This window comes from Mus musculus, chromosome 13 (assembly GCF_000001635.26).
Source record: "Mus musculus strain C57BL/6J chromosome 13, GRCm38.p6 C57BL/6J".
In the NCBI taxonomy this organism is placed as follows: Eukaryota; Metazoa; Chordata; class Mammalia; order Rodentia; family Muridae; genus Mus; species Mus musculus.
Window position 1 is genome coordinate 108,213,888 of NC_000079.6, and position 24,937 is coordinate 108,238,824.

Sequence of the window (24,937 nt, forward strand, 5' to 3'; positions counted from 1 at the left end):
TACAGTCTGTTCTTCATTGCACTAAAAGCCTCCCCGCGCCTCCTATTTTTCAACAATTCATTCTTAATAATTAAAAGGGATCGAGCTGCCAAAATCTGGCTTGGGCATCTTTACTGGTCTGGTCTCCATTTTAGAGACCTATTTCTCCTTCATCCCTTCTTCCCTCCAGCCGCGCCCTCCCTCGACCGGTCCTGTAATCCATTAGAGTCAAGCAGGACGACAATTCCCATAGTATTTTGGTTAAGCATGCGGATGAATCCAGATGTTGGTATTCACTCTCAGAAAGAAAGGGCACCAGTAGAGCGGACGGGAACCGGCCCCCTACTGCACCCTGGGTTGCTCGGGGCCAGGCTCTACCCGCGGCGAGGGCGGCAGCGGGAGAGGCTGGCATGACACCCCACCCCTCGGCGTCACCTGGCGGCGACGGGCAGGCGGGCCGGGGGGCGGTCCCGGGTGACGCGCGGGGCTGGGAGAGCCGGCAGGTGCCACCCTACCGCCTCCGCCCCTCGCAGCCTGGTCCGCAGCCCCGGCAGCAGGGGCCGCTGTGAGAGCTGCGCTCGCACTGCCCGCCGCCGCCCTCGGCTCCCGCGCGCGCTGCTCGCCCCTCGGCGCGGTGAGTGCGGGGCTGCGGGCCCCAGCAGACTGGGCGAGGCTTTCGGGGGTGGCGCGGAGGGCTGCGGGGGAAGGACGCGCGAGCCGAAGGGGTCGAGCCCCTGGGGGTCGCACGGGAAAGGAAGCGGCGTGGGGCCGGGCAGGGCCTCCCTCCTGGCGGTGCTGCTCGCTGGTCGGGCGCGCCGCGCTCACCTGTGCCTCCCGGAGCCCTGGAGCCCTGTACCCCTAGGGAAGATCGGGGCCCTCCGGGGCATGGGGTGCTGAGCTGCTGCGGTTGAGACTCAAGGAGGGAAGGTCTTGCTCGACCTTGGACCGCGGAGGTCACTTTCTCGGCTCCGGGTCCTGGCTTCCCAGACTCCTCTTCACAAACCAGCTATCCCTTCTTCCTGCTTCTGGGTGCGTCCCGCCTGCCCGAGGGAACTCAGGGCGCTGTCTCTTTGGCTCCGGGAACAGCATCCCGTCCCGGTGACTGCTGCGGGCCAGGGAGGGAGGATGAGTCCACGGCTGTGGAACAGGTCGTTCTGGAGACGGAGTGGCAACTCCTGTCATTTATCGCCTAGGTGTCTTGTGGTGTGAAGTGGGCCTTTCTTTCTTATCAGCCCTCGCTGATTCAAACTTACCGGATTCAGAGGAGCGCCTTTGGGGACTAACTGGAACTCGGGGTGGGAGCGGTCCGGCTGGCAGCAAGGCACAAAAGTCCCACTCCCACTGAACAATAGTTTCAGAGACCCGGCGATTGCCTACTGAACTCCCTCCTGTCCCTGAAGCTGCCCATGAGCGTTTTCTCTCAGCTCCGAGCTCCCAAGTCATCTTTTCTTCCACTCACTCCTGTTTTGCGTTTCTTGTATAAAACTCATCCTCTTTAGTGACTGCCGCCGCCGCCGTACTTTGCGCTTGTGGTTTACAATTTGCAGTTTTTGTTCGGGGGAAATTGTTCTCCCCAAGGTCATCGAGGACTAGGTTTAAAAAAAATCCCTTTCCCTTTACCCCATAGCAGATGCTTATCCAGTGCTGTGTGCCTGACACTGAGAGCTTAACCCTGTCAGTCTTCAAGTAGATATTGTTTTCAGTTTGGGGCTTGGCTTCCAGCCAGCCAGGAGCTCTTGGCCACTCTGCTAGTCTGATGAACCCAGAGTTCTTGGTTCTTACTGCTACTAAGCACTATGCAGGTTCAAGCATCAGGCCCGGGACACTTAATCTCTGGCCCCTTTTCCTCCTTGTTTGTTTTTTACTGTAGCAGCTAAAGCTGATATCAGTCTCTTGATCCCTCTTCTTGTCTCCCTGCTACGGGGTGTGAACCACACGTGCCCAGCCCTTTATAAGATAGATATCTTTAAAAGATAAAAAATTAGATTGACAGGTTGACTTCCTAAAACCTCATTTTTCAAGTCTACTTAACTTCAATTACAATCCAGGGGCCCTGTGTATTCAGTTGAGTCTAATATCTTTGAGGAGACGTTATAATACTCCGTTTCTGTGCCCCAGGCCTTCCCAACGCTCCCGTAGAAGATGGTTTCCGCCACCATTAACCTAGTCACCAAGATGCAAAATCTCAGCCATCCCGCCTCCTGCTACCACTCCCTAACCCCAATTATGGATTTATCCAGCTCTCTCCAGATCTCTCCTGCCTTTGTCAGTCTCAGCCTGCACCCCTCCCATCGCTCTTCACCACACTTCCTCTTTCCCAAAGCGAACACATACTATCACTCATCATACCCACCTTTCTTTTCCCTCTTATTTATTTTGAGACAAGGTCTCGTGTATTCCAGGCTGGCTTCGAACTCTCTGTGTAGCCTCGGATGACCTTAAACTTCAGATCCTCCTGCCTCTAACCTCTGAATTGCTGGGATTATAAGCATGTGCCACCATTTCCAGTATTATTCAGTGCTGGAGAGGGAAACCGGAGGCTTTATGCCTGCTAGATAAGCATCGAACCAAACTGAGCCCCATCCTCAGTCAATACACATTTTGATTATCTTCTTTAGTAAGTGTTTGCTTTCTTCCAGGTCCTGGGCAACTTAAAATGTTACACTATCAGGCATTCTTTGTAGTAGTCACTTAATAGATATTTGTAGACCAAAGTGCACCGTGAGCTAAGGTAGCTCAGGGCAGTAGTAGCCTTGATGGTAGTAGAAGCCAGCCTTTCATAAGTTTGCACTGGTAGGCGTGGGGGAACTGGCAGACAATGCAAATGGGAGCAGAGAAAAACCTCTGCTGAGTGTATTGCCACGCTGAGGTACCCAGTCGTCCTGATTCATCATTGCATCTCCTGGTGTGATACAGGAGCCAAATTTTATAGGAAGTGTGAATCTCAAAACAAAATAGGAAACAACAGTAAGTTATCTCAAAATAATCTTTTTTTAAAAAAAATTGGAAATACAGTACATACATAAAAGTGCATAAAACATTAGTGAACAGGTGAGGCAGTGGCTATATTTAATGTCTTATTCTGTCATTACATATGACATGGAAGGAGGGTGCAGTCAGGATAAGCAACACTCCTTTCACCAAGCCTGTGTGTCTGAACTAAGCTGGGGAGACGAGGCCAGCAAAGAGTTGGCTGCACATGGAAAGATTTGAGATGATGAGATAAGAGGACAAGATATTGACCGGCCAAGAGGTAGGGTTTTTCCTCAGTAGATTGTTTATTCTCTATGATGTACCTCTTGTGCAAGCATCAATTTTAAGGTAGGGAAGGATGCTATTTCAAGCCACCGTAGATATGGTAGAAACAATCTGGACTTTAATGATTCATATCATATATTATGGATTATACTATCAGCAGATCTATGAGAGGAATATTTCTCACATGTCTTCAGCCTTGAACACTCAGAACTTATGGGAAAGTTGATAACCTCTACCAATTTGGCAGATAAAAGATAGGATGTCTAAGTTGAGCTATGGTGACACATACCTGTACCCCCAAATTTTGGGAGGTGGAGGCAGGTGGATCAAAAGTGCAAGATCATCTTTAGCTATATAGTGAGTTTGGGTTCAGTCTGGACTACATGAGACCCTTTTCAAGAAAACTTTTTTTTTTTTTTTGGCCTTCTACAACAGTGAAAATTCCTACTGTGCTTCATAACTGATACACATCAATTAAAAGCACATCGTAACACACTGGGCTTAGAAAAAAAAAGTACCATTTTTATATAAATGATAGCAGTAAGCTGACTGTTACATACAGTTCTTACATATTATTCAAATGAAATGTTTCTACAGAGAACCACAAATGCCTGTAAGGATGTATTATGCCTGCCCTAGTTGGGGGAAATGTAAAAACTGGTATACTTACTATGGATGTCAGTGTAGGGTAGTCTTAAAAATCTAAAATAGAAACTATCATAAGATCCAGTTGTACCTGGGCGTGTGCCCGAGGATTCCAAATCAGCAACCACAGAGGTACATACATCTATGCCTGTTTATGGGCACCAAAAAGGTCATTAGTAGGGGAGGGAAAGGACTTAGGAAGGAGAAGGGACAGAAATTGAGGGACTGGAACTTATGTGGCATTAAAGCAGAAGGGGAGAAGCTGCAGGTGTGAAGAATGGACACAGCTCTTACACGGGCTCTGGGATCCAAACGAAGATCCTCGCCCCTGCGCAACAAGGGCTTTATCCACTGAGCATCCCCCGAGAACTTGTCTGTTACCTTAAAATACTAGTGAGAAAGAAACTGACTTCCGTGTGACTCAACAAGTTTTCCAGGCTAACAACCGACCCCTCTGGAAAAGCACTAGGTAGCAATCATAAATAACACAGCCCAGGCTCTTTCCTTTTAATGTAAGGCACAGTGCCAATGGCGGACAAAGGCTTACAAGTTGTGGCCTGAGAAAACATTTGACTGTCAGGTGCATGTCAGGCAGAGTGGGCTGGACAGGCTTGAAAGCTGTCCAAGGCTGTGTGGGTTAGTGGGACAATGTACTGAGCTGCTGTCATACAAAGGCAAGTGGGGCAGGTAAAACAGAGACAGACTAGGGAGCTCGCTGGAGATCGGAGAAGAAGGTTGGGCAACTGGGAAATGGGGGACAGTTGGTACATGAAATCCAGGGAAAGAAAGTGCAGAGAAGAACTGAGAGTTGGAAAGTGTGTGTGTGTGTGTGTGTGTGTGTGTGTGTGTGTGTGTGTGTGTTACACATGCATGCACACACTTCTCTCTCATTGTATGTGTGAGAGAGACTGCATGTCTCTGTGTGTGTGCCTCTGTGTGTGTCTCTGTGTGTGACTGTGTGCCTCTCTCTGTCTGAGTTTCTATGTGTGACTATGTGTGTGTCTGTGTATGAAAGACTGTGTGTGCCTCTGTCTCCCTCCCTCCCTCCCTCCCTCTGTCTCTCTCTTTCTCTCTCTGTCTCTCTCTCTCTCTGTCTCTCTGTCTGTCTGTCTGTCTGTCTCTCTCTCTCTCTCTCTCTGTGTGTGTGTGTGTATAGACTAGAGGTTGATATGGATGTCTTAATGTCCTCCACTGAAAATACTTTTGCATAACTATATAAAACTGCATGAGATCAAGTTGCCTATGAGGCAGGGGAAAGGTTTGCTGAGAGCCTTGCTTTTTACTTACTGAAGATTTTTTCTTTTGTTCTGTAGTGGGGGGTGAAGGGGTTCCTGCAAGCAGGTAAGGAACCTGTGAAACTTGTGTTTGTAACTCAGCCATCTGGTGTCTGACACTTGGGCGTTGTGTGTGTATACAGGTTCTGTCTCATCTCACTATCTGATTTGGAAAGGGCAGCTGCCTTCATTGTTTATATGCCCTGCTTGCCTGTCAATTTGTGGATTACAAAAAACAGAGAGCATGGGCATCCTTTGTACCTCAGTGCTTAGAGGATGCTCAAATCTGCATTTAAAGGAGGAATCTCTGTAGACAATGAGGACACAGAGATTCTGGTTGTTTCTCAGGCATCAGTACCAGCTGTAGAGAAGCACTTTGCACTTCAAGGTCTGTTGGGGGAGGGTCGTCATGTGCATGTGCACAGTGAGGGGCAAGAATAGTGCTGCCACACTAAGCAAAACACGCAGCAAAGGTTCAAACCCAAGGTCTACGCAGTCAAGCTTTCTCCACCCTGTATACCAACTCTGTGGTTGACATAGAGCTGCGGTGGAAGGGTGATGCTATCACTTTGTGAGGGAATAGGGCAATCCTAACAATAAAGCCAGTGTAGACTTTCAGGTAATGGCAGGAATGTATGATCTGGCCTCCGGGTAGTTTCAGTAGCACAGAATGTTCATCAGTCTGCCGCCTTCTTTCTTATCTCAGATGCCATTGCGATTTGCGTGGTGTTTTCAGGATTAAATGATGTAATAGCACAGAACTGAGAGAGGGGCTGCTTCTTCCTCCAGGATGACCTTCGCCTGTCCAGGAGCTTCGCTGCCTGCTTCTTACCTCTTTTCTGTGCTTGTTTAGGTAGACAATAGAGAGTAGGATCCCGTGGCTCAAAGAGATTTAAGTCTGAAGCACACCAGCCGCCAGCAGTGTTCACTACATATGCAAATCTTGCTGCCTACCCACCATCTAGTTAGCACATGACATCTAGTTAGCACATGACATCATCCTTCATCCTCCTACCTGTAACTCTGTCTAGCAAGTGTGACTTGACGCAAGAAGGCAGGATTGACGGATGTTCTTAGGAGTCTGGAGTCTGAGTGCTTATTATTCAGGGATTTAGGGTGGGTTCCCGCCCTTATGTAGATAGAGTGTTTTAAATCAAGGTGCGAGTGTCAATGTTTATTTTCAGAGGAAGAAAAAATATGAGTGATGGGTAAACCATTTATCATTAAATAGAGTTAGTGTCTCATATAGTTATGTTGCTCATATATAGTTGCCATTCCTCTAGATTAAAAAAAATAGTGGTTGGATGTTGGCAATTTGCATGTGGTTTCCCACCCTCCGTCTCCCAAGAAACAGTGCAGTTTATTTTATTTATTTTTATTTTGGCAGTTCTGCAACTTGATTTGGCATTCAGTGGGTTACCTCTCAGCCACATTGACCGTCTGTAGATTTTTGAATGTGGTAACAGGCCCGTAAGTTACCAGCGTGTAGAGCTTGTTGGGTGAATCCTCATTCTCATTGTGTTTTCTGGACAAATGTACTCGGATGTGATACAGAACATTCCTTATTCCCTTGGCCCAGACAGCTTTATTGAGCTTTATGGTGTCCGTGCGCACATCTGGAGTCCCCCATCTCCTTTATGGCACATGTCTGGATTTCTTTGAGTGCCCTAGGAGCACGCTTCCAGATGCCCACTCCATGGATGCGCTTGTGAATGTTGATGGTGTATTCTCGGGTCACCACCTCGTTGATGGCAGAATGGCCCGTTTTCTTCTCGCCACTCTTCTTTGTGGGAGCCATCTAAACACCGGCAAAGGGGAGGGCTTTGGATGAGCCCAAGTTGGAAAGGACAGGCACCAGGGATTGTGGGAAGGAAAGTCCTGTAGCCCTACAACTCAACAATGCAATTCTATTGAGAATCTAACATGTTAACCTGATACGACTGCAGGCCTCATGTCTGCACCATACACACACCGGGCAGTGGCCAAAGATAGAGAATGCTGCTCCCAGTACCGCATTCCCATCTAGCTCCTGCGCCGTTTGCCCAACAGGGCTATGTGTTTATTGTAAACCCTCTGGGTCCAGTTACACGGGTGGTTGCAATAGATAATGTAAGAAAGTGTGTGAACTGATGACGCGTAAGTTCAGCAGGAAAGAGTATTATTGTTTCTGTGGAAGGAACATTGAATTCTTTGGGAAATTCCCAGGAAAGGGAGCCCTAAAAATGTGGTCCTGAAAACTACAAAAGATCAGAAAAGAAAATTGTAAAAACACAGAAACAAATAAACAAACGACCCCACCCTCCCCCAATAAGAAGAAAAAAGGAAGGAAGGAAGGAAAGAAGGAAGAGAAAGGCAAAAGAAAAGAGAAGAAAGGAAAAAAGAAAAGAAAGAAAAAGAAAAACCTGAACTGAAAGCTAATATTCTGTGCTTGCCTTACAAGCACTGCCTTTGTTATAGCATTTTTGATCCAGGTAACCATGAAAACTGGACATTGGAGAAAAGAAGGTCTTAGTAAGAGTAATACTGGAAAGATCTCATTGATGGGTTCATCCTCGAGGAAGGTCGTAGACTGAAAAGGTAGGGAAATGGCACGTGTTTGCATAGTTTATGATAAAGAAAATATTCATGATATCTACAAAATGTAAAGTAGTTCCCCCTGACAACTAAAGTTGTCATCGTCGTCGTCATCATCATCATTATCATCATCATCTTCCAGAAGCAGTTAAATTGCTACTCTCTGCTGTTACTTCTGCCACACTGTAGGAAGTGGCGAGCATTGTTGATTCTGGAGCTGACCCATCTGCCTACAGCAATAGACAAGGGGAACCTTTGCCACTGGACCCCACCAGCACACAGGCAGATCTTTCTTTTCATTGCACACTACCCCCTCCCCCCTGATGATGCTAAATGATCAACTTGTACTTTTTGTTCATCATTAGACTTTTGGCATCCATAGGACTTCTAAATTTGCCTTGAATAATGTGAGCCAGTAATGTAGAACTTAGTGCTGGTTTCTACCTGCCACAAGGAGTATACATGAGAGTGGAAAGCAAAATCACACACTCTGGCAGGATCACAGTTGTGTGTCACCTGCTGGCTTCCTTAGTGCTGTTAACCTGACAAGTTGAGTGGGTATGATGTCACTTATTCTAGTCCGCAACATCATGGAAGGATTAGCCATTCTTTCTAATGCATTAACAGGTTAATGAGCAAAATCCATGTTATAAAAGAAGAAGAAAGCATGTATTGTAATGACACCTGCTGATCACCGGCTGTCTGTCAGGCCCTGTCCTATGTGTTCTAGACATGCTTTAATCTTATTTATTTTAAAGACTTATTCATGTGAGTACACTGTAGCTATTTTCAGATACACTAGAAGAGGGCATCAGATCTCATTACAGATGGTTGTGAGCCACCATGTGGTTGCTGGGAATTGAACTCAGGACCTCTGGAAGAGCAGTCAGTGCAACGTTAGGAAGGCTGGGAACCGCTGACCTAGCGGCCACCTCCAGTTCTCCTTATCTGTTGTCTATATTCAAATTAGCAGTGTTCATGCTAGCTCTGTCAGGAACTATAAGCCACTAATCCTACTGTGCTCCTATAATCGATTCTCTGCCAAGAAACAAAATTAATTTTTAAAGCCTAGGTTGAGATCATGTGACTATTGTGCTTAAAAGCTTATGACAGGAATTTTGGTTGCACAAGGCAAAGTTCTGGAGACAGACAGTGGTGATGGTGGCAAACCCATGTGAAAGCATCAGATAGCAGCGACTTGTGCATTTAGGAATGCTGAAGATGGTGAATTGGAGGCGTATGTCTTTATTTAAAGAACTAGAAAATGCGTGCTTTAAATGAATAGCTTCTGACACTTTCATCTCACGTGGAGACCAAAATGAAAGTTGCTCCCGCCATGGCAAGATGGCCTGCCTTCCCATCACCCTGAAATCAAGCATCACTTTCCCTGCCTTCTCTCTGTGCTTGCTTCTGTTCTCCTGACAGGGTTCATTCTTGCCCCAGAGCTTTGTTCTTTGTTCTTGTCTCCTCCAGACCTCACAGCCTGCACACACTCTCCAGTGCCCTCAATCTTCCTGACTCGGAAGCTCAGTAACTCTGCGCCATCACAAACGTAATCCATTTTCTTCTTAATGTCTGCCTCTGATGCTTTTACATGTGTGTGCATTTATCCTTGCTTATGTGACAGCTTCCCACGAGATCATACATTCTTTGAAAAGGGTAAAGGGTATCTTACTATAACTCTAGTGTCAAGAGAGAATGCTTGGCACATAGCAGATTTCAAATTTGTTCCATGAAAGAATAGCGACAAGTCTCTTCTGCAAACCTTACAGTTTGGGAAAGCCTTGGGTTGTGCTTACTGGCAAGGACTTTAAGGCCCTCTCAGCTGGGCCTTACAGAGAATGGACACTAACTACTCAAAGGAAAATGATCTCTCTTTAGGTCCCTGCCCTGCTTGAGTTCCTGTTTTCCTGTTCTTCTCTCTCTCTCTCTCTCTCTCTCTCTCTCTCTCTCTCTCTCTCTCTCTCTCTCAAGTGTTAGGTAGCCTAGTCAAATCAATGCCCTCCAAGCTCAGTAAGAGACTGTCTCACAAAGTAAAGTGAAAAGTGACCAAGAGTGATATCCGATGTTGATCTCTAGACTACACACATGAGCACGTGCACACACACACACACACACACACACACACACACACACACACACACACACACAGTGTATACACATGTGCAAGAACCCACGTGGAAATGTGCATGCATTCATACAAACATGAGTCCATATACCACACATGCACTAACACCATGGCCACATACACACTAGCTGTTCTCTCTGATTCAAGAGAAACATCCACCTCCTTCTGTCTTTCTACTGATCCAAAATAAACACAGAAGATGATAAAAAAAAAAAGCTATATATTAGCAGTCAAGCATGATGCTGCCAAAGCCAAGCTTAAAATGAAGGTCCTGTAAAGTATTGTGTAACGTGTTCCCAAACCCACCTGGCTCGGCTGAAGCGTCTGCTCCTAGAGGATCCATTAGAAGCACTCAGCTGTGTGTGTCAATAAGGCTGCCTTGTCAGCCCAAGACTATTGTTTCAGAGCCTTCCCATAAGCCCGAGTCCATCTTTTCCAGCATAGTTTGTCTTAGTTGGCATTTCTATTGCTGCCAGAAAACATCATGACCCAAAAGCAAGTTCAGGAGAAAAGGGTTGATTTTGTTTATACTTCCATATAGCTGTTCGTCAAAGGAAGTCTGGACAGGAGCTCAAGCAGGGCAGGAACCAGGAGGCAGGGGTTGATGCAGAGGTCATGGAGAGGTGCTGTTTACTGGCTTGCTCAGTCTGCTTTCTTATAGAACCCAGAACCATCAGTACAGGGATGGCACCAACCATTTTGGGCTGGATCCTCCCACATCAACCAACCACTAAGACAATGCAACAGCTTGGTCTTATGAAGTCATTTTCCCAACTGAGGCTCCTTCTTTCAGAGAACTCTAGCTTGTGTCAGGTTGACATAAGACTAGCCAGTACACAGATAATAGGTAAAACTTTCCGCTTCTTACTGCCATCTCAAAAATAATTTTGTAAAAAGCTGGGCTCCTATTTTCATGAATACATTTCATAGTTAGTAAATAAAAATCCAGGCATATGATATAGTGTTTTTTTTTGCAGTTCTCATGAAAACAAACAAGCAAACAACCCAGACTCCCATGTAATCAGTAAAATCAGATTGTTTTCTGATTATAATGTATTGATCTTAGAAATATGTTAGGATATCTAACAAAAAGTAAGTGAATAAACCATAAAAAATTTGTAACTTGGAGAATATGAAACATGCTACCCATAACCCTTCCAACTAGACAGGATAATTTCTGATGTTTTGGAAAATTGCCCTCCAGCCTTATATAGCCATTTTAAAAAGATGTCGAGTTTTTTCTTTCGTTTTGACTTGAGACAGGATTTCACTATTAGCTCAGGCTGGCCCAGAACTCCCTATGCATCCCAAGATGGCCTCAAACACATGGATCCACCAACATTATTGAGGTTACAAGTGTATGCCGCCACTAAGCCTGACAAAGTATTCCTTGGGGGAAAAATAATTTAGATGAATATCAAGAACCATACTTTTAAAAGCTAAAGCAAAGGCATTTCCACATGGAAGTTTTATTTGTTCCTCAAACAACAACATACAAACATACAAACAAACAAACAAAACAAAACCTCACATTATGGAAGTCTCCCAACATGGAAAAAAATAGAATAATACAATGGACTAGGTGTACCCTCACTAGACTCAAGGCTAATCTTGTTTTACCTTGTTTGGTTTATCTCTGAAATATCAGGGCTTTAAAAAAACAAATGTAACACACTGTCACACCGAAGAAGTTTAAAATAATTACTCAGTGTCATGAAACATGTAAGCAACATGAAACATCTGCAAATAAACCAAAAAAGGGCAAACACAAAAAGGGCTATGCAGTAGGCTTAACGGATGACATAAATAGACACAAGATTAATTTTGTTTATCTCCCAAGGTGCATTATTAGACAGTCTGAAGGAGGAGTGGAGTTGGGAGGAAGAGGTGAGGGAGGGGAGGGGGTTTTAGGGAACCTGGGTTTTAAGCAAGTTGCATAGGTGACTTAGGCAACCAGAACTGGACACAGGAAAACCACAGCAAAGGAATCTCTAGCCGAGACCCGAGACACCCCAGTTCTCTTCCACTGCAGAATACCCAAGCAACAGGCGCACGTCCAGAATTTAGACTTTTAACTAAGGTGGCCTCTTCTGAGCACTGTTTCCATGATGGCCTTTTCAAAGGAATAGAAATGATTGAACTATTTCAGACATCATACAGTGGTGGGTAAACTATAATAGATGGGATTCTTCCCTTGTTCTTTACCAATAATTCATCTAGAAAGAAAATGCAGGCTGTTTGAGTACCCCCTATAAATTGTCTAAAAAAGACCATTTTCTATTTCCCTAAGAGCACATTTATAACTATTGCCATGATCACTTTTCTGGGGCAGCCCCTTGTTGCAATTTTAATTTCAGTTTCTGGAGGGACCCATAATGCCTCAGAGGAAATGTGCACCTTTCTTTGATTCCGGAAAGTGGCTGCATTCCGGAGGAATGCATTTAGATGACTGAGTTGCCCGTTGGCTGACATATTTGATATCTGGGTGGAAGAAGTGGAAACTCGTCTCATCTTCAAAGGGGTCACTGGGTCTGGGAACTGGCCAGGCTTCTGCCATCTGCTGTTTTGCACATTTGCAAAGAAGTCACCTCCATGGGAAAATGAAGCAAAGATCTCTGGTTTTGGACGTCTTTCTTGAGGTCGGCTTCTGCTCCCTCTCCCTCTATATCCTATCTGTTGTTCCCTGCTTCATTCCTTTCGGTGGTGGATGGCTTTCCAGTCCCATGCCTCCTGCTGCTCTGCAGCCTTCCCAGTCCTTCTGGGTGCTGTGCTGTGGGTAGTCTAGGCTTTCCTTGTCTAACTTTACTGATGACCTCTGTCACTGTCACCACCCACTTTCTTTCCCATGTTGGCACTTAGCTGGGACCATTCCAGGAGCATGTAATTAGCTCTAACATCTCATCTCTAAGCCGCAGCATCTGTCCTTCCATCTCTTAAGGCTCTTCCTCAATACCGTCCTAGAGTGACCTTTGTTTTCCATTGGTCTCCTCTTCGTCTCTGTCTTGTTTCCATATGTACTTGGCAAAGTGTCTCTAAGTTAATTACTACGGTTGTCCCTGAATGTAATCTAAGTATCTCAACAGTTGTTTTTGAAAATTGGATAAAACAGAGAGTCGACTGATGGACTTCAATCTTGCTTACACGCTGGCCAACATTACTAAATCCTTTCCCTTAGTTACTCTATATCTTGGCCCCATAACACAACCATTGTGAATTAAAAAAACCCCATTGCCCTGATTCTCAGCTACTTGGGTGGATGAAGCAAGCATTCCTACTTCATCCTGGGATGAGTGGGTGTCAGCCTACATTGTCTCAAACAAACAAACAAACACCATTCAACTGAACAGAGATGCTCACGGCCAAGGGCAATTAAATCTGAAATTTTAGAGTATGACGGAAGTATCAGTATTACATCATATTCTCCAGATGATTCTGCATGCAAGCATGAAGGAGTCTTACTTCCCATTGCTCCTAACAATGATACAGTTCTTTCACTAATTCTAAAATCATCCTATGGGAATGAAAGATAGGTATCATATGTTTTCTCTAGTGTGTGGGACCTAGATTTAAATACACACACATGGATATACACATAAGTATAAGTATATTTATATAACAAATATAAATAAAAGCCCCCTGCCAGCTAAGCATCATGGTATAGAGCTCGTTGTAATCTCCGCCCTGGAGGAGGCTGAGGTAAGAGGATTTTGAGTTCAAATTCACTCAGAGCTACGTAGTGAGACCCTTCACCAAAGCAGGGCCAGAAGGGACCCTCCTACTTAACTACATTTTATAACCTTCAGCATTTGATGTCATTACCTACTTTGATAGAAAACAACAACAACAACAAGAAGATTTTGTTGGTGAAATCCTTTTAATGCTTTTTGCTTTCATTTCACTGAGGTCGTGCCAAGTGTTGGGCATAGAGTGCACAGATAAGTAAGCCCATGCCCGCTCCAGATGCATATGTGCAGGTCACTTAGGCAACCCAGCTTGTGATCATTGCTATGAGTGCTTGGCAAAGGGGCCCTGTCTCATACTGGGGCCCTAGGAAGCATTCCTGCTGTCTATGAAATCATTTCCATCACACCCTTCTTCACATTACCCTTCCTCAGAGGAGAAGAAGCTCATGGTTGCCCTGGTGGAAAAGTATTCCTGGGAAGCTAAGGCAAGGTGACAACCGCAAGTTCAGAGCTAGCCTCTGCTAATAGCAGAATTGGCAGCCCACCTGTAGTATACAAAAAAACAACCAACCAACCAACCAACCAACCAACCAACCAAAAAAACCAACTCAAAAGTCCAAGACACCAATACCAAAAGAATGATAAAAAGCTTGATTTTGCCCATTTTCCCTCTTCTCTCGCTTTCATGACTAGTAGCTGTTGAAGTTGGCTGATTCAGGGTTGTCTGTCATTCATCTTTCCTATCTTAACATTTGGCTTCTGCCTTGAGAGTCAGCCTTCTTTCCCTATCCTAAGCCATAGGGGTTTCAGTAGGGGCCATTTTGACCTGTCTAACACACTGACTGACTTCACTGCTTTATTCTCCCTTCTGGTTTTGTGATTCTATACATACTCTGCGTCTTTTCCACATTTCCTTTTCCTCTCCATCTCTGAGAGTCTTTCCCCCAGCACACTCCTTAAATAGTGATATTCTCCATGGCTCTATCCTTAGATAACCATCTTTCTCACACATCTGTTACTGGAGTTTTATCCCCAACTAGATCAGGAAGTCTTTTAAATCCACAGAACTTTCTTCTTGGACCTTCCTCCTGAACACCTGCTGAGCATCTCCACCTGAACGATGAGTAAGGTTGTCACACCATGGTTTCCCAATGTTCTGCTCTCTTAAAAACCTGTTTCTCTGTTGCTGTTGCTTATCTTACCTGGTAGCCCCAACCTTGGAAGCTTTCGTCATTCTCTACTGTGACTGAGTTACCAAACCCATCTATGTTGCTTCATGGATAGTTCTTGACTGTGCCCACTACGGTGACATATGCATTGCCAAGCTGTGCCCTTGTTGAGAGCTTTTACTCATTTCTCAGAGGTGAGTGCTGTTAGACTACACTTGCTCTTCTCTGCCATTGGGGCCACCACCCCCTTCTAGTCATCTCTCTCTTGGGCTACAGCTGAGACCTGTAGAGTCTGTGTTGCGGGAGTTGTTCTGTAGTAAGTGGGTTGTGAGTGTGGTGGAAGGTGGCGACGCGTGTGGGGTCTCAGTCACTTACTGAGCTTTTCAAAGAGGGGGAAAGTCCTTTGGGAAGGTCCCCATTGCTACAGCATCGTGTCACACTGTTAGTCTCCTCTCCATCCTCAGGAGGCTTATTCATTCTACTGCCAGAAAGTACCCAATCCCTACCATCCCTTAAGAAATAGTTCAGATCTCAGATCTGCCCACAAAGCTTTTTAAAAAACACTCACATCTTTAATAGTCTATTCACTGATACTTTCTGGATGACTGTATTGTCCCATGCTGGAAACAGGGTTCAAGAGAGGAGTAACATGAACACATACTGGAGGGCAGTGAATGAATACTTTTCAAACTACTTGAACTGCTCAAACCGTGGCGGTGGGCCATTGGGGATTTTATCTGTTTGTGTTTTCCTAGCCTGGATCAATAAATGGTCCTATTACTCAGAGTGACTAAGGGAGTTGCACCAGAGGTGACTCACCTCACCAACTCAGCAACACCTCAGCTAGTCTGAACCGACTTCAGCAAGTGTTTCATTCTTTCCTGTCACAGGGGTGTCAGATTTCTGGGAGCATCTCTAAATGGTTACCTTTGATTTCTGGACCTGGTTTCTGCCACAGTAGTAGCAGACAGTTTGCACATTCTCATCACCTCTGCTGTAAGCCACGATAGAAGAAGGGTCTGCACCAGGCACACTAATGGTGTTCCTGAATAGTTCAGCTAAAAGGGAAACCCAAAGCCTGCTACAACCTTAACTAGCCATGTGGTTAAAGCTTTATAGTTATGGGGGGGGGGGGGGGATTGAAGCATATCTTTATGGTGGGTCCTTTTGTGACTGATCCAGAACAAAAGAAGCATCATGGGGTGTGCTAGAAGGCAAGAGAGAAGGCTAGAGACAGTGGGCTGAGCTCCTTTGTTCAATCAACACCTTCACAATGGCTTGTGTTGTAGATTCTCTCTAGGCATTGAGATTTGAAGCAAGCACGGGTTTTGTAAGGCTTTCTCTTTCTCTCTCTCTTTTCTTTTCTTTTCTTTTCTTTTCTTTTCTTTTCTTTTCTTTTCTTTTCTTTCACTATAGGCTGTCTTAAATGAAACACTGGGCACAAAATAGTCCACTTAATCCTTATTAGATGACTCTGGTGGCACTGAAGAAAATGGAAAGCCGCCAAGTCAGGAAGTCTGGTTAATAAGTTACAGAAGCAATCCAGGTGAGAGATTAGTGTGGACCAGGCACCGTAAATGGAAGTGGAAGGAAGGAGAAAGGAGCTCACGGGAGAAAATACCACTGAGGCGGAATGAATCACAGAGTCTTTGGGGCTCAATAAAGTTTGGAGATGGCTGGCAATACTGTGATGGGTTATTGATCCAGGCCAATGGGAGAGTTCGTCATAAAAGAGGAAGGGGTTGGAGGTGCGGTCAAGAGTCTGATGCTATGCCCGTCATAATAGAATTCACTGGGCTTATATGCTTGTGAGTTGATGAGACAATCCCACCAAGTTTTTCATCCCAAACACTTGCCATAAGGCCTCGCACTTGGAACAGACTCAACAAATGGTTGCTAGGTTAAAACATTCAGTGTACTCATTTTTATTGCATCACAAAGTCAGTAGATCTAGACAGCGTACATTTATTAACATACCAGAAGTCCTGCTTGGTATGGCTGATTTCTCTGCTATGTTTCACTAGGCCCAAATCAAAGTATTGGCTTATTGGGCTCATTTTATCAATATTGTGCATTTATTTATCTGTGTGTGTATATATGTGCGTGCACGGACTCATGTATGCTGCAAAAACACATTCATATACATGTATGTATAGGTCAGAGGACCACTTGTAGTTAGTTCTCTGCTTCCTCTGTATGGCTTCCTGGGATGGTTTGGTGGCAAGTGCCTCGACCTTATGAACTATCTTCATCACCCCCCGATTCAGCTCCTGGGGGAACACTTCTGAGGTCAGCCACATTGCAGGGGCACTCTCCTCCTGTGTGGCTACAAGAGTCTTCATTTCCTGGGCAGTCAGAAAAGGGTAACATGTGTGTGTGCCTCTTTCTAATTTCTGAGTATTGGCCTGGAGTCTTGAGGGCATCAGTGATTTGTGCCTAGCCAGGCACAATACTTTTTTTTTTTTAAACTGCTTCTGTAATTACCTAGAGCTTACCATGGCAATCCAGGCTAATCTCTATTTTAAGACCTGTCACCTTAATTACATTGGTAGACTGTTTTGCCATGTAGCGTAGTCACGGGTTAGGCCATGAATACCTGTTATAAGGGAGCTTTGTTTTGTCTACCACAATGGCAATTATCTAATTGTGGAAGGATTATCATCACAGTTCTTAAATATGTGTACTTTGGCTTCTCTCATTTTTTCATGGAAGTACAAAGGTATCAGATTTTCTCTCTCTCTCTCTCTCTCACACACACACACACACACATATATATACATTTATATATACATACACACACACACACATATATATATGCAGAGAGAGAGAGAGAGAGAGAGAGAGAGAGAGAGAAAATGAATCATAGCCCTTCAGCTTCCATTCTTTCAAGCCATCAGACCATTTACCCATTCTGTGCGTCCATCTTTGCTTTATCTGTTCACTTAGTCATTCATTCATTCATTCATTCATTCATATACATTTTGATACTGACTTAAGAGTCTAGACTGCAGGTGAGGAAGGAGGGCATGTAATTCCATTGGTGAACTGCTTATACAGCGTGCACCAGGCTCTGAGTTCAATCCTCAGTCCAGTTTAGCTGGGTGTGGTGGTGCATGCCTGTAATCTGAGCACTTGAGAGATGGAAGCAGGGGATCAGAGGTTCAAAGTCATCCTTAGCTGCATAGCAAGTTCAAAACTAACCTGGACTAAATGACATGCTATCTTAAACAACAACAGGACCAAAAAAGATTCCAAGCTGGGTCCTGGGTTTGTATAATGAGGAAGAGAGTGAGCCGTAAGGAAAAATACCATCAGATGTCTGTTAGATAGTGTTTAGTATATTGAGGTCTATATCAAATTGTCTTTTTTTTTGTTTAGTTTTGCATTTTGAGATAGTCTCATGTGTCTTAGGCTGGACTTACACTTTCAGTGTAGCCAAAGATGATTTTGAATCCCTAATCCTCTTGTCTCTTCCTCCCTAGTATTAGAGATACAGGCATCTATTGTCCCTTCCAGCTATGCTAAGGTTTCTTAAAACCATGGTGTCTGGTTGTGATTTCACCCTGTGCCGATGAAGCTTTGTTCTCCAGCAGTAGATTACTGGTTTTTAGTGTGCCGTGGCTTCACACCCTTACCAAGTGCTCAGTAAATGTGTAATTGAGGTAATCACTGCTTAATTCACTCCCTTATGTGTGTGTCCATGCAATTTGGTCCCCATTAATAAACATGTATTATAATTTTAATCTTTAACTTTGTCTAAATAGGTAACAGATGTCATCAGCTGCTTATTACTCTCCAGAGACATTTTGTACATACAAGGAAGTCATTCCCCCTGTGCCCAGCCTTACTATATTCATATGAAGTGATAATTTCATAGCAACATAGATAAAAGGACTTAGTTCCTTACTTTTTATAACTCCATTCCTTTTATGAAATGTTATTTCATAGTAAGAATATACCAGTTTATTAAAGTCTCATATTGGTGGCCACTCGGAGAGTGTTTCCGTTTCTTTCCTGTTACTGATTATCATAGCAAACAAACCTCACGTCTGTGCCCTTCAGACAAATGTAAGGACACACAGAGACCATTTGTACCCTGCTGGGTTTTGCCAGTTCATTCCACAGACGTTACAGCAATGGCACCCCAATGCAGAGTTCCCTTCACCCTTGGAACAGCATGTGCTCCCAGACTCTATAGACTCAGCCAAGCTGATATGTGGAAATAATGTTTAAATTAAAACTTGGACCTGCCACATCGGGGAGTGTGTGTGTGTGTGTGTGTGTACACAATTTGTTAGAGCCATTTGCATCTCATTTTTTCCTCATTTATTTGTATCTTTTGTCCATCTCTCTTATTGAGTTGACGCTTTTGTTTTTAATTTGTCAATAGTCTTTATATAGTAAAGAAAGTAGCTTTTAGAGATATAGTTTTGGTTTTTTTTAATGGTGAAAAAAAGTGTATATTTAGAATTAGCCATCTGGACTCAGTTTAAATGATTCCAATCTTGTTGACAACATCTAGGGCATCATAATCAGGAGCCAAGGGAACATAACGCCTTCTTCTCTCCATCGGGCCTTATCAGGGTATTGACTTTGGCCACATCAATGTCATAGAGTTTCTTAATAGCCTGTTTGATCTGATGCTTGTTGGCCTTGACATCCACAATGAACACAAGAGTGTTGTTGTCCTCTATCATTTTCGTGGCTGACTCAGTGGTCAGTGGGAATTTGATGATAGCATAGTGATCAAGCTTGTTTCTCCTGGGCGCAGTCTTCCGAGGATATTTTGGATGCCTCCGGAGCCGCAGGGTCTTGGGCCTCCAGAAGGTGGGTGATGTTCGGATCTTCTTTCTGTGGCTGTGGACACCTTTCAGCACCACCTTCTTAGCTTTCAAGGCCTTCGCTTTTGTTTTGACTTTGGGAGGGGCAGGAGCTTCCTTCTTCGATTTCGGCGCTATCTTGGTGATAAAAATAGAGATATAGTTATATTTTGGTTTTTTTTCTCATTTACTTAGCTTTAGATATATAGAAATATTTAATTTTAGGTGATCTTGTTTAGTTAATATTTTAATCTATGACTTCTTGTTTTCTTATAGTTATAAAGTCCTTTCTCATTCCAAGTGATTATTTGAGATTTTACCTAGCATTTTTAAAGCTCTTTATTTTTTAAATAACTATAGATTATAGGAAGTTACGGTGTTAACAGAGAACCATCCTAGAACCCACACTGGGCTCTCCTGGAGTACTAGGTATTATATGAATTTCATGTTTTTACATTTAGCTTTTTAACCCACCTGAAATTTATTTTGATATGAAATGTCAGGTTGGGTTTGACAGTACATGAATGTAATCTCGATGTTTGGAATATGGTGGAAGGAGAATTGGAACTATGTAATGACTTCAAGGCTACCCTTTCTCCTCTTAAGTTAGACCCTACCTCAAAACAAAGAAAGAAAGAAAAAACAAAAACAAAGAAAAAAACCACCAAACCAGAAAAGAAAGAAAGAAAGAAAGAAAGAAAGAAAGAAAGAAAGAAAGAAAGAAAGAAAGAAAGAAACCAAACAGATTTCAACTTACTTTTTTTTTCTAATTGGCTACCTGTTGGTCATAACATTTTAAGATTTTGTATAACCCATTTTCCCTGGTAGTTTCATGAGCATCTATAAAGCCACATCTGGAATAAACATTCTGTGTCATTGTAAACACACCTTTGTTCCTAAGAAATCCTTGTTCAGATAACAAGTGCCACCCTTATTTCAAAATACTGGCATGGTGTAAGTTGGTCTATTTTTCTAGTATTAACTTTGGGTAGTGTGGACTGTGCCAGGTGGGATACAGGAGAACAAACATTTATGCCCTGCCTAGAAGGAGTTCATCCATTAAGGTAAAACCTTTAGAGTATGAGGTGCCTAGGGTGAGGCACGCTGTTCATCCTGCAGGGCCCTGGCCAGATTCAAGGTGCTCGGATCGTAGATCATCAAGCAACCTAACGGAGCTCAGCCTTGGGCTCTGGCCTCGCGAAGCTTCTGACAGCTCTGTGACTTTCCTCCTGTCTGCCTGAGGTGTCACTCAGTTCCATAGAGATAGGATGACAACAGTCACAACTGAGCACCTACACTATAACTCTACTGTGCCCTCAGTGCTCAGTAAGCCCAATTTTTATACCCTTCCAAGTTAATCTAATTTTAAATACTTTATTTGGTATAGTTCATATCTATAAGAACACTGTTCTAAAATTTTTACACTCCAAATAGTTCACTAAGCATGGACCTCTGAGGGTTTTCTGACTTTACTAAAGAAAAAAATAAGAATTAAAAAAAAAAAGCTTATTTAATTATCTCAATTTAGGTGTAGATTTGTATATTCCTAAATTCTTTCCCAACTATAAAGTCATAATATGTATTTTTTTTAAGTATTGTTAGTTTCTCCCCATGGTTCTATATTCTCATGCAGGAGAGAGAGAGAGAGAGAGAGAGAGAGAGAGAGAGAGAGAGAGAACAGAAACATTTAAAAAATGAGAAGTATTTTCGTATGTATTATTTAGAGAGAAATCACGCTAGAATTTTACTAATCCACTTAAACTCACATTTCTTGTGAAATATAATGGTAGCCTTGACTTTGGTTTGTTCTATAGCCTGCCAGTGTGTAGTTAAAGCCATTCCTTAAAACTCCTCACGAGCTTTGGATTTGAGGCTGTTGGTTTAGTGCTCTTGGGTCTTACAGTTTCCCATTCCCCAGCTGCAGCGGGATCCACGTGAGGTTTTCCACAGAGCAGGGGGTTTAAGAGACATTAGCGGTTGAGGAGCAAAGAGAGTCTCCAACTCTCACTCTGTTTGTTTTGTTTTGGTTTTGGGTTTTTTGTTTTTTGTTTTTGTTTTTTGTTTTGTTTTTCGAGACAGGGTTTCTCTGTGTAGTCCTGGCTGTCCTGGAACTCACTCTGTAGACCAGGCTGGCCTCGAACTCAGAAATCCGCCTGCCTCTGCCTCCCAAGAGCTGGGATTAAAGGCGTGCACCACCACACCTGGCTGCCAACTCTCATTCTTACTGCTCAGAATTACTTCGCAGCAAGGCAAGGTCTTCCAGGCGACTGTGCTCATTTTCGGGGGGTGGGGGGTGGGGTGGGATGGATTTCTGTGGGTTTCCTGTGGCCAGCTCCTTGGAGTGACTTTCTTATAGACGGAAATCACTTGAAGTGCTTGTGATGGAAGGCCATGGTCTGACAGTCTGCTGAGTTGACTCAAGGCCAGTCATGCTCAAGAAACTTGTTTGCAAAGTGAATCCCAAGTCATCCATTTGAAGTTGGCCACATAAACAAAGCCAAGGTTGAATAAATGTGAAGGTGGTTGACTCCACTCAGGGGGTCCAGGTCTGGATAAGAATGTGGTTTAGTGAAATTAAAGCTAAAAGAACTAATTCTGTCTGCCTGGAGATGATTCTGCTTATATATATATGTGTGTGCTTGTTTTATATATATATATATATATATATATATATATATAATCCTTATATATAATGTATTTTATTATATTCTATATATTTATAAATCTATCCATAATTATATATTATATAATTATATGTAATAAATATAATATATAATATATACATGTGTACCTGTGTATATATGTATGTATGTATATATATATATATATATATATATATATATATATATATATATATAGTGTGTGTGTGTGTGCACATGTGCATGCTTTGGGTAGGGGTGGGGGTAGCTCATGTACCACAGCACATGTGTGGAATTCAGAGATGTGGAGAAAACTCTGAGTCCAGGATTCCATCCTTTCCCTCCACTTGGGTCCCAGGGGTTTCGGGGACTGAACTCAGAGCATCAGAACTTCACAGGAAGCTTAGACCTGTTGGACCATCCTACTAGGCTGTAATTGTGCTTTTGAAACCCATCAAATGGCAGTGGGGAGGTAGCTTGGCAGATAGGAGCTCTTGCCGTTCTTTCTAGTAGATTTGGATTAGGTTCCTAGCACCAACATATCTGTAACAATTGCTTATAATTCCAGAACCATAGGATCTGTGAGACTCTCTTCTGGCCTCAAAGCCACTGCAAGCACATGGTGCCTTGACATAAATGCAGGCAAAACACTTAAGATGAAACAAACAGACAGACAGACAGACAGACAGACAGACAAAGGCCAATCTCCGTAATGGCCTTCCAAGTAGTCCAAGTTCATTGCCTGGAATACAGTGACAACTCTGGTGAGGAACAACTGTGTTTGGGAGACGAGGGCGGGTGGGGAAACCTCTTCTTTTCAATTCTATTTTACACTAAACCTGATCAACAGAACTTCCCAGGAAGCTAAGACCTGTTGGACTATCTCGCTAGGGTCTAATTCTGCTAACCTATGATTCCAGAGCCTGCTAACACCTGTATGCCTCAGGAATGGTAATTGTCATTTATTTAAGGGTGACCCTCATCCTTACTGGCAGGATGGCTCTCTCTTAGTACCAGTGAATAGAGTGAACAGGTCTCTTTACCCAAGAGCCTTCCGCTCTATAATAGCGATCTGTGATAATTTGATTTTGCATTGAGAGAATTTTCTCACTTTAGAGACTTGTTCTGCTGGCGAGGGCCCTCCCTTTATTCTTCTCTGAAACTTCTTTATATGGTTAACTAGGGATGCTAGTAATAATGAGAATGACAGGCATCTCAGGTTTAGAGGTCAGTCTGACTATTGGTAAGATATTATGGGCTGACTATGTGCCGACTGTGTGGGATGTGAACTATGTCCCAATTAATGCTGTCTTAAGAAATACTTGATCTTTATTTTTAATGATGTGCATACATGTGTTTCTGTGTGTGAGTTTGCACACATGAGGATTGTGCCCGTAGAGGTCAGAAAAGGTCATTGGGTCCCCTGGAACTGGAGTTACAGACAAGGACTTGGGCTGGATTGAATTAACATCCCATTGGGTGTTAATCCCAAGATGGCCTTGATGTGTTGGGAGGATGCCTCCTCCATAGCCTATCCTCACTTGCCCTGTGGTTGGTCTCCTTAGCTCCGACTGCCTCCAGGGAGACTGGCTTCTCCCTACCTGTACTATTTATGAAACACCTTGGGCTACCTGTTTCCATATTACAGGACTGTCTATTATAACTATGTGCTTGATGCTGAACTCCAAGAAGGCAAGCAGTCTATATTACCTACTTTTTTCTTTTTAGTAGAACTATGGCCTCACACAGGGTAGGCAAGCACTCTATCACTGGCCCCTTTATTTCTCTGTCTCTCTGTCTCTCTGTCTCTCTCTCTCTCTCTCTCTATATATATATATATAATATTATATTTTTATATATTGTATATTTATACATAAATTAGATTAAAATACATGTATATTAGATATTTATATACATATTAATACATATTATACATATAGCATATATAATATAATAACATATATATTATTTAAAATGTAATTTTATTTTGAAATGGAGTATTCTTTTTTTTTGGTTTTTTGAGACAAGGTTTCTTTGTGTAGCCCTGGCTGTCCTGGAACTCACTTTGTAGACCAGGCTGGCCTCGAACTCAGCAATCCGCTTGCCTCTGCCTCCCGAGTGCTGGGATTAAAGGTGTGCACCACCACACCCGGCCTGAAATGGAGTGTTCTTAAATTACCCAGGCTGGTGTCTTGAATTTGAGATCTTCTTGCCAGCATGCCAGGTATGGGATTACAGTCATGGATTACCAGGACCAGCTGTTCACGTTCAAAGAAACAGCATTAACTGGCCCTAAGGAGATGATCCAGTGGTTAAGAGACCATACTGCTCTTCCCAAGGACCCAAGTTCATTGCCTGGAATCCAGCGATCTTTCCTGATTACTTTTACATATGACTTATTTACTTATAATTTCTGTGTTTATAATTAATTTCATAATTAGAAATATCAGTTGGGGCATAGCTCACATCCCATCCATTCAGAACATATAAAGTGTGCCTCAGTGAATTTTACTGTATTGCAGTTTCACAATCATGGCTACAATCCACCTTAGAACATTTCTTTTTCTAAAACTTTCACATATAGATTGATTGATTGATATTGATTGACTGTGTGTATTTGCACGTGTGTGTATACGGGAATGTTTCCCACTGTGGCACACACAGAGGTTAGGGGATACATTCTCCCTCCTACCACATGAGTACTGGGGATCATACTTGGGTCAGCAGGCTTGGTGGCACACACCTTTACCTGCTGAGCCATGTCACCT

General features: G+C 43.4%; 1 protein-coding gene and 2 pseudogenes across 2 annotated transcripts in view; 1 reads left to right on the forward strand and 2 right to left on the reverse strand.

Moving 5' to 3' along the window:
• The first annotated feature begins 438 nt into the window (after positions 1-438).
• Positions 439-24,937, forward strand: part of Elovl7 (ELOVL family member 7, elongation of long chain fatty acids (yeast)) — a 72,784-nt gene continuing 48,285 nt past the window's right edge. The window contains exon 1 of one of the 2 annotated variants that reach the window (XM_006517778.3): positions 439-613. The gene's annotated coding sequence lies outside the window, so the exon portion shown is untranslated. The remainder of the gene's footprint in view (positions 614-24,937) is intronic. The other variant, NM_029001.5, reaches the window with a different exon arrangement.
• Positions 4,727-6,954, reverse strand: Gm32376 (annotated as a pseudogene).
• On the reverse strand, positions 19,200-21,807 carry Gm30747 (annotated as a pseudogene).